This window comes from Ambystoma mexicanum, chromosome 13 (assembly GCF_040938575.1).
Source record: "Ambystoma mexicanum isolate Mex_15411 chromosome 13, UKY_AmexF1_1, whole genome shotgun sequence".
Classification (NCBI taxonomy): Eukaryota; Metazoa; Chordata; class Amphibia; order Caudata; family Ambystomatidae; genus Ambystoma; species Ambystoma mexicanum.
Genome location: NC_090938.1, coordinates 429,066,380 through 429,083,519, shown reverse-complemented (window position 1 = coordinate 429,083,519; position 17,140 = coordinate 429,066,380).

The window sequence follows — 17,140 nt, the reverse complement described above, 5'->3', positions numbered from 1 at the left end:
TCCCGGGGAATAATCCGTCCAGTCCACAGCACTTTCAATAATCCGGTGCTGGGAATATTGAAGCCAAACGGCCAGTGGAGACTCTGCGCCGACCTTAGGGAGCTCAACAAACGGGTCCATACTTCCCGATGGCCTCTGCCCTACATTGACCAAGGGCTGGCCCAGATTCAGGAGTCACAGGTATTCACAGCAATAGACCTGACCAATGGATACTGGACCGTGCCTGTCAGTAGGGAGGACCAATACAAACTGGCTTTTACCTTTGGGGGCCAGCAGTACACATGGGCCCGGACTCCCTTCGGATACCTCAACTCCGGCAATGAATTCAACATTTTCCTACATAAGGCCATGCCCGACCTGGGTGCGAGGGGTAACCTGGCTTATGTAGATGATGTCCTCATCAAAAGTTCATCTGTGGAGGAACACATAGCAGAGATCCGTTATGTTCTGACACAGTTGAGGGCCGCCGGAGCAAAACTTTCCTTTCAGAAAGCACAGTGGTGTAGAACCCGTGTTAATTTCTTGGGGCATGAGATTACTCCTCAGGGTCTCTGTCCCCAAGAAAAGAAAGTGGAAGCACTCCAGAAACTGAAAGACCCCACAACTCTGCGGGAACTAAGGAGCCTCCTTGGACTGACTAATTACAGCAGAAAGTTAATTGAAGGCTACGCAGAGATCACTAGACCCCTGATTCATCTCTTGAAGGGGGGGTCAAGTGGGAATGGGGTCCAGAACAATCTGAGGCGGTAAGACAACTCAAAAGAAGCCTCTCACAAGCGCCTTGCCTAGCTTTCCCTGTCAGAAACAAGGAGATCTTCCTGGAGACGGGGTTCTCTAATACGTGCTTGACGGCAGTATTATACCAAAAGCATGACAAGGTCAATAAAGTAATCTCCTATGCGAGCAAAACTTGATCCTCTGTGGAGGAAAAATTCAACGATTGTGAGAAGGCACTCCTGGCAACGGTGTGGGCATTGAAGAATTACCACCCGTTTATCCAGGGGGAACACATCATAGTGGAGACTCCACAGCAGCCTCTGCAATATCTCCAAAGTGACAGAATCCGGGCCGGAAATGTGAGTAATTCCCGAATTACTTCCTGGATTCTGTCAATGCAAGGCTTTCCTGTGGAGGTCAGATATGGCCAAAACAAGAAGAGTCCCCTCGCGCAAGGTCTGGCTGACTTGCATGATTGTGCCAGAGAAAACTGTCTCGAGGACGAAAGTCTAAAAATCAAGGACAACATGGAGGCATACCTTAATTCCCCACACAAAGTCTTTGAAGAAGACAAGTGTGAGGGAATGCCCACTGTCTATGTGGATGGATGCTCTTACCATGTTGACAACGACGGGGAGAAAGAACTGGTGGCTGGTGTGGGGAATGCATGGGTGAAGGAGTTCCCAGAACCCTCCGCTGGATACAAAATTGGTCCCCGAAGTAGTCAGGTGGCAGAATTGATGGCTGTGCATCAGGCCATCCTCACTGCTGTCCAGCATCAACTCCACAAACTGGTCATAATCACAGATTCGGATTATGTACGGAACGGGTTCGTGGAGCACCTGGTTAATTGGAAAACCAGAGGCATGTTATGTGCTAATAACAAACCCCTGAAACATGGGAAGTTAATCCAAAACATTGATGATCTGGTCACCTCGAATGGGATGACCATCTACTGGAAAAAGATCAAGGATCACTCCAAAGTAGAGGGACCAGACAAAACTGGAAATGACTTAGCTGATCAGCTGGCCAAAACCAGGGCCATCCAAGGGGATCTAATAGAAATAGAGTCCCTGTTGGGGGAAATCCAGGTCACTGCTATCACTAGGTCCCAGACAAATGCTCACAATGATCTTTCAACTGCACAATGGAGTAAGGAGACCCCTGATGCTGATTTAATTACAGCTCAGAAGGGGGATCCAATTATTGGTAACTTTTACCAACACCTTGAGGACCCTGAGAACTTTCCCCTGACGGATACCGATTACATTGGGAAAGAGGACCTAAGAGTGTTGATGAAATGTCCAAAAATGTTCCGAATTCAAGACGGTTTGCTGGTAAGGAAATCCAAAGCTGGCCACGATCAGTGGATGGTTCCTACCTCATTCCGAAGCCTGATGTTAAGTCACGCCCATGATGCGGCCACCGCTGGTCTTAGGGGGTTTCACACAACACTGGAAATCTTAAGAGAGGTTGCATACTGGCCACACATGGGGCAGGACCTCGACCAATACTTGAAGGGGTGTCTTGTGTGTGCACAATTTCAGCCATCATCCCTCACACACCGTGCGCCTCTCCAAAAGAGGGGGATGACACTGCCATGGTCAGATTTGCAAATCGACTTTGTAGGCCCTGTGATTCGCTCGTCTAGAGGAAACAAGTACATGTTGACCGTTACATGCCTGTTTACCAAGTGGGTGGAATATCTCCCGGCCCCAAATTGCAAGGCAGAAACAGCAGCTGCCCTGATGATTAACCACATCTTTTCCAGTTTTGGTCTACCTCAAAGGATTGAGTCAGACAGAGGTAGCCACTTCACCAGTGAAGTAATGACAAAGATGTGGGAGATACTGGGAGTTAAAAGGAAGCTACACATTGCTTACAGGCCAGCTTCTTCTGAAGCAGTAGAGAGATTTTTTTTTTTTTAAACATTTTATTGGCATTTGTAAAAGTGCGAAACAAACAACAAACAGTGACTTAGCAAACAACTTAAAACAAATTAACTAATTAACTACTTAACTTCCACAGCCTTCATAGAGCAATGTATCGTCCGTGATGGGGGGCGGAGGGGGGGGGTCGGTGTGCAGCAAATCCGTGGTCGTGGGGGGCTGGGTATGGTGTTGGCCATTCTTGGAAACCAGTCACAGGCGGTATTCTGTTAGGAGCGAAAATTCAGGGGGGTTTGTGGTCGGAGGCAAATTGAATGTCACGCACCAGGGCCTTCCATGAGTCCAGAGCTTCATTGGAGTCGTCATCGTTCGAGCAGATACCATCCTGCCAGGCCCTAGTCTCCGCCTCCGTCCACTTTTCCAGGTCTTTGAGCCAACGTCCGTGTCTAGGGCCCCTTGGGGATTTCCATGCCATCGCTACGGACCTCTTCGCAAGGATGCAAGCAAGGTCCATTAATTTGACCTGATGCTTGTGTTTGCTGGGTCTGGGATGGGCTCCCAGCAGGCATTCCTTTGGGTTCCACTCGTATCTTGTGAGCCCCGCCTCAGTGCATGTACGTTCCACCATGGACCAGAAGTACGCAGTTTTGGTGCAGGTCCAAAACATATGGATCAAGTCCGCCTTGTCGTTACCGCACCAGGGGCAGTGCGGGAGTGCACGATTGTTGAAGGTGGCAACTCTTAGCGGAGTCATGTATGTCCGGTATAGGACATTTAACTGGACTTGTTTAAATCTGGTATTCCTCGACACCTCCTTGGGGTATAGAAGTATTCGCTCCCATTCGCCGTCGGTGAGCGGGACCCCCAGGTCGGATTCCCATTTTTGTCTCAGGGGCGCGCTTTTTGGGTTGGGTCTGTCGTTCAGCTTGGCGTATAAGCGGGAGACCGGTCTCCAGCCATCTGCTAGGTCGTACATCTCCTGAAGAAGGGGGTCCGGTGGGGGTTCCTCTGGCCAGACGGGCCATTGTGCCTTTGCCGTCCGCTTGAGGCGGTGGTACCACAAGAACTGGGCGTTTGAAATGCCTTCGTTGGCTTGTAAGGATTCGAGTTCTCTGAACATGCCGTCTTCGAACAGATCTCCCCATGTGTAGATTCCAACTCTCTCCCATTGTCTCGCTGTCGCTAAGTCTGCGTGGGTCTTGCACACGTCAGCCAGGATGGGGGCACTGGGATTGTAGGGGTGCTCCAGGTGTCGGAGAAAGCCAGTTCTGGCCCACACCTGCCGGCCCAAGGTGACAATCATGGGGACTCCTGAAGCTTGTTTCATCGGGTTCCAAAGCATCTCCTTGGGGAACAGCTTGGAAGTCGGGTTACGGAGGAGCTTCGTTTCCGACGAAAGTTCATCAGAAAGCCATTTCGTTGTGTGACTGAGCTGTGCGGCCAGATAGTACCTTTGCAGATCCGGTAGTTGTATCCCACCTTCTTTGTGCGGGAGCGTGAGTGTGGGGAGGGAGATCTTGTGTCTGGAGGACCCCCATATGAAGTCCTTGATGAGAGAGTCCAGTTTTTTGAAGAAAGGCAGCCTGATGTAGAAGCATACGTTCGTGAAGTGGTACAAGAGGTGGGGGAGAATTATCATTTTGACTATTGCGGCTCTGCCCATTACCGCCAGTGGTAGCTTCGACCAAAAGTTCATGGATTTGCGAAGGGTCCTAACAGCTTTTTCCGTGTTATGGTCATGTGTGAGAGCTGGGGTATGGCACACGTCAATTCCCAGGTATTTAAAGTGCTCTAGTTGCCATCGTATCCCGACGTCTGGGAGGTCTGACACAGCCAGGCCCCTAAGTCTCGCCAGCGGGAACGCACAAGACTTCAGTTTGCTGAATGTTATTCCGGAGTATCGGGAGTAGTTGTCGAGGATATCGAGCGCGACGTGTGCATTGAGCCGGGGGTTATTCAAGTACAGGAGGACATCGTCCGCATACATGGATATTATGGCATAGTCCCTGCCCAGCCCGATGCCCGCGTCAAAATGTTGTGCCCTGAAGTAGGCAGCCACTGGCTCCAGGCCCAGTATATATAACATTGGGGATAGTGGGCATCCTTGTCGGGTGCCGCGCTGTATCGGCCAGGCCTCGGACATCGTCATTCCAGTCTTCACCCTCGCTGTCGGGGTGTTGTACAGTACCTCGATCCACCTCACGAAGCTCGCTCCAAAGCCGAATTCCTTTAGTACTTCAATCAACCACTCCCAATAGATGGAATCAAAAGCTTTTATGGCATCCAGAGAGAGTACAGCGAGGTCTTCATCTCGGTCGTGGGTCTCCGCCATGATATGTTGGAGCCTCCTCAGGTTCGCAGTGGTGTTGCGACCTGGCACAAAACCATTCTGGTCTTCATGGATCAAGGTTCCAATCACCCTCGCCAGCCTTTTAGCTAAAATTGTGGTCAGAATTTTACAGTCGTAGTTCAGCATGGCAATCGGGCGGTATGATTCGCAGTTGTTGGCGGGTTTGTTAGGTTTGAGTATAGGGATAATAATTGTCTCTTTCATGGAGTCAGGTAAGGTCCCAGTTTCAAATGCCTCCATATAGACCCTGTGGAGTGTCGGGGCAAGGGTCGCTGCGTAGGCTTTGTAGAATTCGGGCGGGAGTCCATCGCTCCCGGGGGTTTTACAAGTGGTCAGCGACTGGATCGCATATGTCACGTCCTCAGCGGTGATCTCTGCATCCAATGACTCTCTCTGGGCCTCCGTCAGACTTGGGAGCTCAATCTCGGCCAGTGTGGTCCTGATGTCGTCCACTGGTATTTTGGCGTCATGGGCGTACAACCTGGAGTAGAAGGCCGCAAAAGCTGAGTTGATATCTCGTTGCGTCCGGTGAGTCGTCCCCCTTTCATCCGTTATTTCGGTTGGGAGGTGTCTTGGAAACTCGCGCCCACACAGCCAGGCAAGCATTCTACCAGGCTTATCCGCTTCTTTGTGAGTTCTGGCTATGTAGGTCGCGTAGTCGAATTTGGACAGTCTGTTCCATGCCAATAGGCACTCCTCCCGGATGTCCTTCAACTCTGTTTCGGCATCGGGCGCATTATTGAGTTCGGATTCAAGGTGGGTGATCCTGTCTTCCAATTTCTCCAGTTTCAGTCTCAGTTGCTTGCGAATACCTCCGGCACCTGATATAACTTCGCCTCTTGTGACAACTTTCATGGCCTCCCAAAGTGTGCTCCAGCGTGATACTGAACCTGTATTAATGTCGAGATAATCTTCAAGTTTGGTACCCAGTTCCTCCCTGAATGCGTGGTCCGTGAGTGCTGCGGGTGGCATTCTCCATAGCGGGATTGGTGGCCAGGGTCCTCTAGGGGTCCATTGCATGATCAGCGGTGAGTGATCAGATATGGTTCTACCTAGGTAAAGTGTGTCGTCCACCTGCTGAGCCAGCGCACGATCAATGAACAGATAGTCTATTCTCGTGTGGACCTTGTGGGGGGCCGAGTAATAGGAGTAGCTCCTCTCGATGCGATGTTGTTCCCTCCAGATATCCACCAGGTCGAGCTGTTCTATTGCCGTGTTCAGCGCGTTAGACGCGAGGTTGTTCAGGGAACGGGGGGGGTCCGACCTGTCCAGAGCGCCGTTTCTGACGGAATTGAAGTCGCCGCCCCATATGAAAGCGCTCTCTCTCCTGGGAATGATTTTGGCAGTGAGCATTGCGAGGTGTGAGGGTATTCCTTGTTGCGGGAAATATGAGTTCACCAGGCACACCGGTATGGAATCGATGGTGCCCCATAATATTAGATATCTGCCCTCCTTATCGGCTTTGTGGCCCAACAGGTGGAAGGGGACAGTTGGGCTCACCCACGTGAACACTCCTCTGGCGAATTTGGAATAAGGCGCCCCTTTCCCAGTACCTCCCCACTTATCGGAGAGTTTGGCCGTTGCTTCGTCCGTGAGGTGGGTTTCTTGGAGCATTGCTATTGATATCTTTTTCCTACGCAGATAGGAGTGGATCCGATTCCTCCTCATGTACGTGCCCATGCCCCTCACATTCCACGTCATCACCTTGATTTGGGACGCCATGGAGTTATTGTTTCAGCCTCGTCTTCCACGCCTCCCCCGCCTCCGGGCGGTACATTATCCCCCTCAGGGTCTGGCGACGTCCCGTCCGCCGCCCCCAAGAGCCTCCGGTCCCATTTTTCTGCTTCATTAGTAGTCTGAGGGCTGTGGTGTGAACAAAAACAAATAACAAAACTAAAACTGGTGCGCCCAGCAACGACAAAGTCTTGCGGGTGCTCAGGCGCTCTCGTACCGTCTGGACCCATCCGGGTATCGGGCACGAGGAAGGTCGGGCAGGCAACTGGCCTGACCTATTCTGTTCGTGGGGGGTGGGGCCCTGTGCCTGGCGGGGGCCGAGCGAGGGCCGTTTCATCTTTGCGAACTGTTGGGTGATGTTACCTTCTTCTTAGATCGTGTGCCTAACGTCCGAGTTGAGTATATGACATCTTCGCATCGGGCGAGGGGGTTCATCAATTCGCGGAAAGTTGAGAGTCATTGTCCGCTGCTAGATTGTTGTCCTCTAGCCACATGGTCGCCGCTGCCGGGGATTCCAAGAAGATCGCCCTGCCCTTGTGGATCACTTTTAGTCTGGAGGGGTAGAGCAACATATATTTTAGGTCTAGTTGTCTGAGCCGAGCCTTGATCGGCACGAATGAGTTCCTCTCCCGTTGAACTTTCGGGGTGTAATCAGGGTAGATCGTGATCTTAGAGTCATTGCGTTCGATAGGGCCCTCCTCTCTGGAGTGTCGGAGGATAATCTCCCTATCTCGGAAGTTCAGAACTTTGGCAATTATAGGGCGAGGGCGCGAGCCCGGCGGGGGTTTCTTCTGCAGCGATCTGTGCGCCCTTTCAATCGAGAATCCCTGCGTCAGCTTTCCTGCGCCCACCTCCTGTTGTATCAGGGATTCCACATAGGCCGTCGGATTCGGGCCCTCGCTTCCCTCCGGTACCCCCAGTGAAGCAGTAGAGAGATATAACCTAACCATTGTGAGCATCTTAAAAAAGTTTATGGCAGATTCTGGGCCAAGTTGGGATATCCGATTACCTCTGGTCCTAATGGCCATCAGATCTACCCCTTCATCTGCAACCAAAATGTCACCATTTGAGTTGATGACTGGATGCAAGATGGTGCTTCCCCAGCATTTGCGCTACAGAACCCAAGAGCAAACGTTGATAAATGCCTCCACAACTCATGAGTATGTGGAGAATTTAAGGAAACACCTTCAGCATGCTTTTGCCTATGCTCAGCGGAATCTAGAAAGATCAGCCGAGAGCATGAAGACCCACTATGATTTAAAAACTACCCGAAAGGAATATAAGGTGGGTCATCAGGTCTATCTATACAATTTCCAAAGGAACCAGGCCAAACAGCGAAAATTCTTGCCTACATGGAAGGGACAGTTTGAAATTATAGACAAGATCTCCCCTGTTGCCTATAAGATCTTCATCCCCAAAGGCAGTCTGGCGGAAGGGGAAGACAAGTGGGTACATATAAATCAGCTAAAGTGTTGCCATCCCAGGCACACTCTGCAACAACTGGAGGAATCCACTGGAATCCCAGAGGGGGCCGCTCCAGAGTAATTCAGTTCCAACCCTAAAATATTCCACATATAGCATATAACATTCTGTGATCCTTGTATATATATATGTTCTTGTCTCCTAATTTAAAAAAGAAAATGTATATGTTCATATCTTCTGATTCATAAAATGTATATGTTCGCCACACCATTAATAGTGGTGAAGAAATGTCTACGAATAGGTATTGCCACTTTGCTTTATCATCCTAGGAGAGATGAAACCATGGAGACTGACCAAGGAGGCCGACCGGGGACTGGGAGCAGAGACCCGAGGGGCCCGGGGTACCGCCCAATCCTCCCATCAGGACCAGCAAGGAGAACTGATTGATCGACTGGAGGGAGGAAAAGATGCTGAACTTTGCCATCCATGGAATTGGAAGAAGAGGAGGCGAACATCCCAAATCTTGCGAGTTACATCAGCGAAAGGACAGAATGGCCATCGCAAGAGGGGGGGCTTGTGGGATGTTTTTACCCATGCATCCAAGCCCTACCATAAAACTGTGCAGTACTGACATGGAAAACATCATGATGGCCAGAACTCCCCAGAGAGTGCACAGGGAAAACATGAAGAATAGGCTGCCACCCATTTTTGCCTATGTTGTGAGCACAGGAGGGCACTGCCTAAAACCACCATTGGGCTACACACACAGTAGCCTGAAACCATTGGGAATGGCAATGCTGATTGCCAAAAAGCAACTCAGAACTGTGGGGAATTCATTTTCTTAATCCCAAAAATGGTTGCATTACCAGTACTCACCAGTATCAGAAAGCCGGCGTTTTAAAACCACCAGACTTTTGTGTAAAACTGAACAAATGAAACAAAACCAGACCAAGGAAAGACTTGCTAAGAGGTGGATACAATGTAAAACTATATTCTGAAATGACTTGAAGGAAGTAATTATTTAATGTATAGGTAAAAATTGTCAGTTTGATTTGAATGTAGAAAACTGGGAACAAAAAGTGACATTTAGCTGAAACCTGGCTTAATGAAACTGAATTCTGCCTGACAACTACCCCCGACAGGAGTTGAAACTGGATCAACAGCCACTCTTCCCATGCCTAGCTGCATCCTGCTGCCCCTTGCCAAAAGGAGTTGACACCTCTCTGATTAGATTAGGGGTGGAGCACCTGGGAACTGGAAGGGACCGAACAATGCAACTTCCTTGACTCAGGCAAATGTTATATTGGGGACGTCGTAAAATAGCTTCCTCTTGGGAGAAACTGGGGGGCAGCTGTGCCTCTGTGAACAAGCTGGCTTGGGGGAAGTGGATAAACCAGTTATTCCACCATGTGATGTGGGAAGCCACACCCCTTTTTGACCAGGGCATAATTTAAAAAAAGATGGATAGTTCATAGTATGGACTTGTCAGAATTATATAAGTAATACCATTATTCTTGTGAAAGCTTAGAATCTAGGCTTTCCAACGAACCTACTCCCTATACTTTTCCCGTAATCGCGAGACACGCACTCGCGAAATTTACCGCGATTTGCGATTTGGCCCATTTCTTCATCTGTAGAAATCAGCAGCTTTTTGCTTCTCTTTGCTAAAATTCGTTTGCAATCTGCTAATCATTCATAGAGTATTGTTAAAGTGAGCCTGAACTAATAAAAAGTAGTCATCACCTACCCTGAACCTCTAGCGGGAATTAAAAGCAATTTTAGCACCTTTTCAATTCCTTGCAAACCACATTAAAGTAATTCGCCTGTGTTTAAAACTAATCCCTGTTTTCCCTAAGCTTGCTGGGAGAACTGGAACTGTGTATTGCATTATAAAGTGTGTTTTGTTGGGATTCTTGAAGACTGTGTGCTCTCCTTCCATTTCTGGTATTGCGTGGGGGGGAGTGAATTGTCAAAAGAAAAAGTGATCATATTACCTTTTGCTAAAATCATAACAAGTTATTTCTGTACTGCATTTTATTTCACCTTGCGTTTCCTTGAACCATATAAAGCATTCTTTCCCACCTTGTTCTTCTGTTCCTATTCATAGTTACCTCTAGCTGATTACTGCTCATATTCACAAGTGTAATATCCATTATCAATTTATTTATAGAAGTGTGATATATATATTGTTTACATTTTCAAATAAATCTTTTAATTTGCAAAACAAACCTACTTCTTGGCTCAGTGGGGTCAGGGGGATTCTAAGAGGGGGGTGTTATACAAGGGTTGTCATCCAGAGTACTGAACTGGATATAAAAATACATCAATAAGGGTTTTCCTCAGCATCCCAGACTAGGCATTGACTTAGCTGTAGTGTTGAATATCGCTTACAGCAGCATCCATTGGTGCGGGCTCCATTCCTCTACGCCCATTGGAGTTTGCCTTGGAAGGTAGGCAATGGAGCGACAGTAGGAATTACGATTCCCAGAGGCCTTTGCGTGACGTGGTGTCATCACGTACACAGCCACACATCCAATCACATTCCACATGAGTTTGCAGGCATTAGGAAGTGAAGAGACAGTGACTTCAGCCGTGCTTCTCAGCCTTTCGGTGAGTGGTGTAACCGGTCATTCTGTGGTCATCAGTTCATTGTTCCTTAGCCTGTCCCTTGGATTCCCTGCCTCAAAGTTTGGTACCTCTGCTTATCCGTTGTCACCAGATTTCGACCACTGCCTGTCCTTGGATTGAATTTACTTGTGCCTGTTATTGTTTCCGGTTTGGTTATTAATTTGGCTTTCCTGTGGAATATTCTTTGTATTACCCTTTGGCTGTTGCACCTGGTTTTGGAGCATCCCACCTCCTTTTTGCTAGAAGCTCCACTGACTCCGGCACCCCTGGTCATCAAAAGGCACTTATCTGCAGCTGGCCTCTTCGCCCTCCTGGCTCTCCCCTTTTCCTCAGAGCGTCCTTGTGCCATTGGGCTCAGGTCCCTGCAGACATTTTGGACTTGTTGCTCGAATGTATCATGCAGTACCTGGTCTATGGACTTTGTAACGTTGTTGTTTCTCTTCTGGAGAACCAAAACAAGAACAAAGTGAAGACCAGGTAGAGGTTTGGGCAAGCAGTATCTCACTGGGAGTGACTCCCCTTTAGGGGACAAGGACTACCAATCACAAAAGACTATGAGATCTCCCTTACAAATGTTCAGACTATATGGGAACAAATGACAGTGTTGAAATAATGAGACCTCTATCTATGTTTAATTATGCTTCTGACCCCTCCTTGAAACCAAAGCCCTGGGACCAATAAGCATATGCTTTTCGTATCAGAAAACCACATATGAAGAACCCGATCTGTACCTGGAGAGCGAGACCAGCTGACATAGAGTCAATCAGCTCGGGTGGAAATGTGCACAGTGGACGATCTGCTATCATGCAGAACCTGTGCTTTCTGTAGGCAGGACCACAGAGTGTACGTGATGAGTGAGCAGCCTGCAGAACTTCCAGAGTCTATGAACGCCAGCCAAACAAAGGTGTCTGCACTTGTCAAAGAGATGCGTTGGGAAGACCACGAGAAGGCTGCCACCAGAGAAAGATACACCGGGAAACCCATGAGGAGGCTGCCACCAGAGAAAACAAGGGAAAGAGACACTGGTGGGCCCACAAAAAGGCTGCAGTTGGAGAAATAGAGAAAGAGGCACCTGCAAGCCCACGAGAAGGCCACCAATGGAGGAAGTCTGAGTCAAAGACAACAGTGAGCCATCGAGAAGGCCTTCGCTGGAGAGCACAGAACAGCGGTCCGAACAGAAGGAGTCCACCAACACTGGAAACCAGCGACCCTCCCTGGAGAGAGCACCACAGAGTATATGTACCTGGTTTTGGCATGAGAAAGGGAGTCGGGCGGTCAAGCACTGCAAAAAGTATGGGGAAGTAAAAAACCCAATGTTATCCCAGGGACGCAAAGTCCACGAAAACGCAAGTCGCCAACCCCACAAAGAAACCCATAAGAAAATAGAGATGCAAGTCTAGCTTAAGACAGAAATATCACCCGAGGATATAAAGACACCAATCATATAACTGAGATAGACACTAGGGGCCTCATTACGACCCAGGCGGTAAGTTACCGCCTGGGCCGTGACTTTACCACCATGGCGTAAACTACGTTTACGCCATGGTGGTTGGCGGATTTACCGCCCCATTCCAACCTTGGCGGGGCGGTAAATCCCCATTTTCCCATTTTCCCTTCCCCATTCCCATTTTGCCCCATAGGGCATAATGGGAGTGGGGAAGGCGTTAATTACGCCACCGTAAATTACGGTGGCGTAATTAACTCCATGGTCCCTTAGCGCCATGGATTTTAACACCTGCTAAAAGCAGGTGTTAAATCCGCCATGGCGCTAAGGGACCTCGTACTCAGGCGGTAAGGGTCGGCGCTGTTTACGCCGCCGTAAACCCCTTACCGCCTGAGTTGTAATGAAGTCTTAGGTATGAGGAAATATCCAAGCAAGGTGTAAACCAAAGGGCTAAAGAGCCTATTAAAGGTCTAAAACATCCAAGCAAAGACACGAAAATCAAGGAAAACAAAGAGTGCCAGGAGGTCTATGAGAGAAAGTTGACCATAGCTCAAACACCAACTACAGCTCTGAGAAGAGGCGTAATTGCTCTGGAAAATCGGCTGTCAAGACAAACCCAGAGTATTTGCAAGGGGATGAGGAAGACAGCACTGTGTCGTGGACCCCGATGGTGGTAGGAGACTCCTAACTGGCCATCGCCCAGGGTCCCGAGATTAAGGTAGAGTGTGGAGCAAAGGCCGTGAGAGGAGGCAGCGAAGGTGACTGTGTTGCCGACCTAATTGGGGGCTCCTCCGGGAGAGGCAGCAGAGCCGGGGTTTGACCTGCCAGTGGGGCGTGAACAGGCACAGATAGTGAAGGAAGAGGAGAGTGGGATCCTAGCCCCTGTGGGATCGTCTCTCCCCTGGAAAGGGGGGAAGCCTGTGGACTGGCACCCTGCAGGGCTTGGTGAGTCTAAGGGTGGAGAGAGGCAGCAAAGACCAGCGGTCACCGGTGCAGGTGAATGTAGATCCAAGGAGGAGGCCCCATGCAGTGGACGGCCATGGCAGATACGTTATGCAGCGAGGAAAGGCAGTGCAGTGCAGGAGTGCCGTAACGAGACAGAACAGCAGAGCCATGGGTGGACAACTGATGGCAGAGTGAGTGCTGGGGCAGTGTGGAGGGCACGTAAGCTTTGGGGCTTCTCCCTGAGGAGAGCCATACGACATTGTCTGAAGGCTAGGTTTACCTCAAAATTGCCACATCACGTGTTAAACTCAGACGAGGTATATGGACTTGGGCCGCACACTGGGCGCAGTCCTGTGCTGAGGGAACCATCTCCGTCCTTTTGTCCCCGGGGTGAGTCTGCCAGGCCCGTTGGGACATCAAAACAATGCGTCGCTGGGCACTGGATGCACAGAGACAACAGAGAGAGATAAGCTCGCTATGGGCCCCACAGGGGAAGGTGGAATTTCTCTCAGTCCTATTCGGCCCATGAGATGGAAGGTGTCCCTACAGAGATTCCGCATCCCAGACCCAACCCCAAACCTGGAGCCAGCTGGAACGGGGCCTGATACACCCAGAGACAACATGGCTGTGGACCCTGCTGTGACAAAGTCAGATGCAGCGGCCCTCATAGAAGAGATCAGGGGCATCCGTTTGAGCCCTTGATCACAGGCTGGATTAAATGGACCTGCAAATGCACTCCATGGAAGACAAGATCCAAGGCCTAGAAGCAAATCAGACATCCTAGGACACCCTAGAACCTCAGACTGACATGAGGCTAGCTGAATTGGAAAGGAGGGAGGTGGAGACCATGCTTAAAATGGACGACTTTGAAAATAGGGAGCGCCGTAACAACCTGCACTTTTTTGGATTCCCGTAGAATGAGGGAGAAACAGAGGGGGACATACGAAGATCCATGCGGGAGGTGTTGCGCAGTTTGTTTGGAGGCAACCCCATGGACAAGCCCACCATCGATCAGGGTCATTGAGCCAGTGAGGATCCTGGGGGGCCTGTACAGTACTGGCCCGCTTCCATTATTACGAGCAGAGGACGAGAGTCCTTGAATGGGTCAGGAAGGAGTGCCCGATCAAACATGGTTAAGCCCACAATACCGTCTTTCAGGACATCCCAGCACTCACTCTGACAAGGAGGAGACTTTGTGGACCTATCACAAAGTGGCTAACAAAGAAAGGAGTGTGCTACCGGTGGGATTTCCCCTTCTCCTTCGCCTTTGAGTATGAAGGCTATAAATATCGCTTGGTGATGGAAGACGAGATCTGAAGGGTTTCAAAGCACCTCATGGGGGACTCAGGCTCCGAGCCCAGGGCTCGAGAGAGACCACTAAATCTGCACCAAAGGCTGGTGCATATGGGAACAGGCGCAAGATCGCTGGGGCCCGCAAATATAAGAAGCTTAACACTCCACCAAGGGATCCTGTGGGCCCCTGAGAAGCTGTTGCAGTTGAACGGTTTCCATTGTCTTTCATGGAGGAGCGGTTGATGGTTCCAGCCCGGAGGGCGGACGGATGCCTGAATTGGAGAGACACAGGCAGGAGGGGTAGATGCAGGGACTGGTTACTCATTCAGTGATGTTGGGAGGGCTCAGAAGAGGTGTTGTGTTTTGGTTAGAGTCCGGTTGACTCAGGACCTTTTGGTGTTTCTATCCTGGGGAGTGGTGGGTGGATGGACAGGACTGGAAGGCCAGGACTGGAAGCCTGGGGGTGTGGGGGCAGGGTGGTTGGACATTTTGGGCGGGTTGGACAAGTTTTAAGTTTACAGTGTGTTGTAGTACACCTTGCAGTTCTATTCGGTCAATGGGCTGACCCAATTGGGGTATGCTTTTGTGATTCCCGGTGTTTGGGTAGTCTCAGGGAGGGAGTGGGAACAGAGTCATGGGCACAGGAGGTGAGATGGTGATTGACTCCCTCAATGCTAGAGGGCTAAACTCACCAACTAAAAGATCTATTACCTTGTGGCAGTTTCATAGGGCCAGGTTAGACATCCTCGAGGTGCAGGAGACCTACTGGCAGCGCAGGTGGGGGAGGTGTTTATGGCCTCGGGCGATACCAAAAAAGGAGGTGTGTCAATTATACTTTTCTGCTCGCCTGGGTCTAGTGGTGGTAGCGGTACAGGACGACCAGCGAGGTCGGTTTCTATTCATTAAACGGAGCCTGCATGGGGAGAAGGTCATGATATTTTCGGTCTACTGGCCTAACACGGGACAGATCGAGTTTTGGGAGGGAGTGAAGAACGAACTGGTGCTCTTTGTGGAAGGCTGATTGGTCGTGAGGAGAGATTTCAACATGGTCCTAGACCCGAAAAGAGACCGTAAGAGGCTGTGGGGAAAGACAGATGCTCGCCCAAGTACGGTAACCCCTGGGAGGGTTAGGAAGGTGAACTTGGACCTGGGCCTCTCAGACTCCCTGGTTGCGAGAGAGGACGGTGATCGGCCCTTCAAGTATTTCTCTGCAGCCCACAATTCTTACTCGCGCATCGACCTTATATTGGTGGAGACCGAGCTGAGAGCCCAGGTCATAGACTTGTGCATTATCCCAATTCCGTTGTTGGATAATGATATGGTAAAGATAACAATGGGGGTGACTCACGTCCGAGGTCCTCAGGAGGGTGGCACTGTAATGACTTCTTACTTAAAGATAGAGATATCACTCAGTCCCTGCTTACCGAAATTACAAGACTATTTTACTTTCAACGATAATGGAGAGGTGGGAGTGCAAACCCTCTGGGAGGGTTTCAAGGCCACAATCCAGGGGGAACTCATTAGAATAGGCTCTAGGAACAAGAAAGAAAGGGTGGAAGAGATCTTGAGGGGGAAGATAGAACTACAACCGGGTGGACCCATGGGAACTTATCTACTTATCTTTCTCCAGCTAAGGCAGACAAATTGCGGCTGTACAGAAATGGAGAAGAAACTGCTGTTCCTAAAACAAAAATACCACGAGCAGGGGTGGGGGCGAAGCAGACAAAATATTGGCATGGCGGCTGCAGGAGGAAAGGAAAAGAAAAGCGGTAGGCATCATTAAAGGGATGAGGATAGAGGGGTGTACGACCAGGTGGGAATCGCTGGGGAGTTTGTCAAGTTTTATGAAGGGCTTTATTCCTCTGTGTATATGGGGGATGGCGGGCAGATTGCCGTATTCTTAACTCCATTGCCCTTCCAGGTATTTCACGATTTGAGACAGAAAGCCTAGGCAAGCCCATTACCCAGGAAGAAGTAGTGTGGGCATTTAGGGGTATGGAATTGGGCACCGCCCCGGGGAATGATGGATTCTCTGTGAAGTTTTATAAAATGTTCAGTTTGACATTAGCCCCATACCTGGTAAAAATATTTAATGCAGTGCTGCAGGGAGACCCCCTACCGAATACTATGATACAAGCAATTATCATCACCATACACAAAGAGGGGAGGGACCCAACGAGATGTGCTTCTTATCGTCTGCTTTCACTACTTAATAACAACATGAAGATCCTAGCTAAGATCTTGGCCAGCAGACTGGAGAGCCTGCTCCCGTCACTTGTCCATGGTAATCAGGTGTGAGACTGCCAAGTATTTCGAAGCCGAAGGGAGGAGTTGACTCCTCGTGTAGAAGACGATATCTTACTGCCAATACTCTTAATCGTACACAAGGACGGTATGAGAGTTTGATTAGCCAGAAGATCGACTCTGCACCCAGGAAAAGGATTCGGACAATGGACGTGAACGTCACAGCCACTGTATGCAAGAAAACTGTAATCAAGAACTGGTCTCATGCATAAACAACAATAAGCACCAAGGCTAAAAAGAGGCTCACTTGTGAATTCCAGTTCGGGTGTTTTCCTCCATAGTAACTAGTAATCCTGTTCTAATGGTACAAAGGAGGCGAGAGCCTGTGGGCGTAAGTGAAGGTAAACAGAGGTAAAGACAATAGAATTGAGATAAAAAGGAACAGTTTTACCATCAAAGAAATCTTGTGAGTTC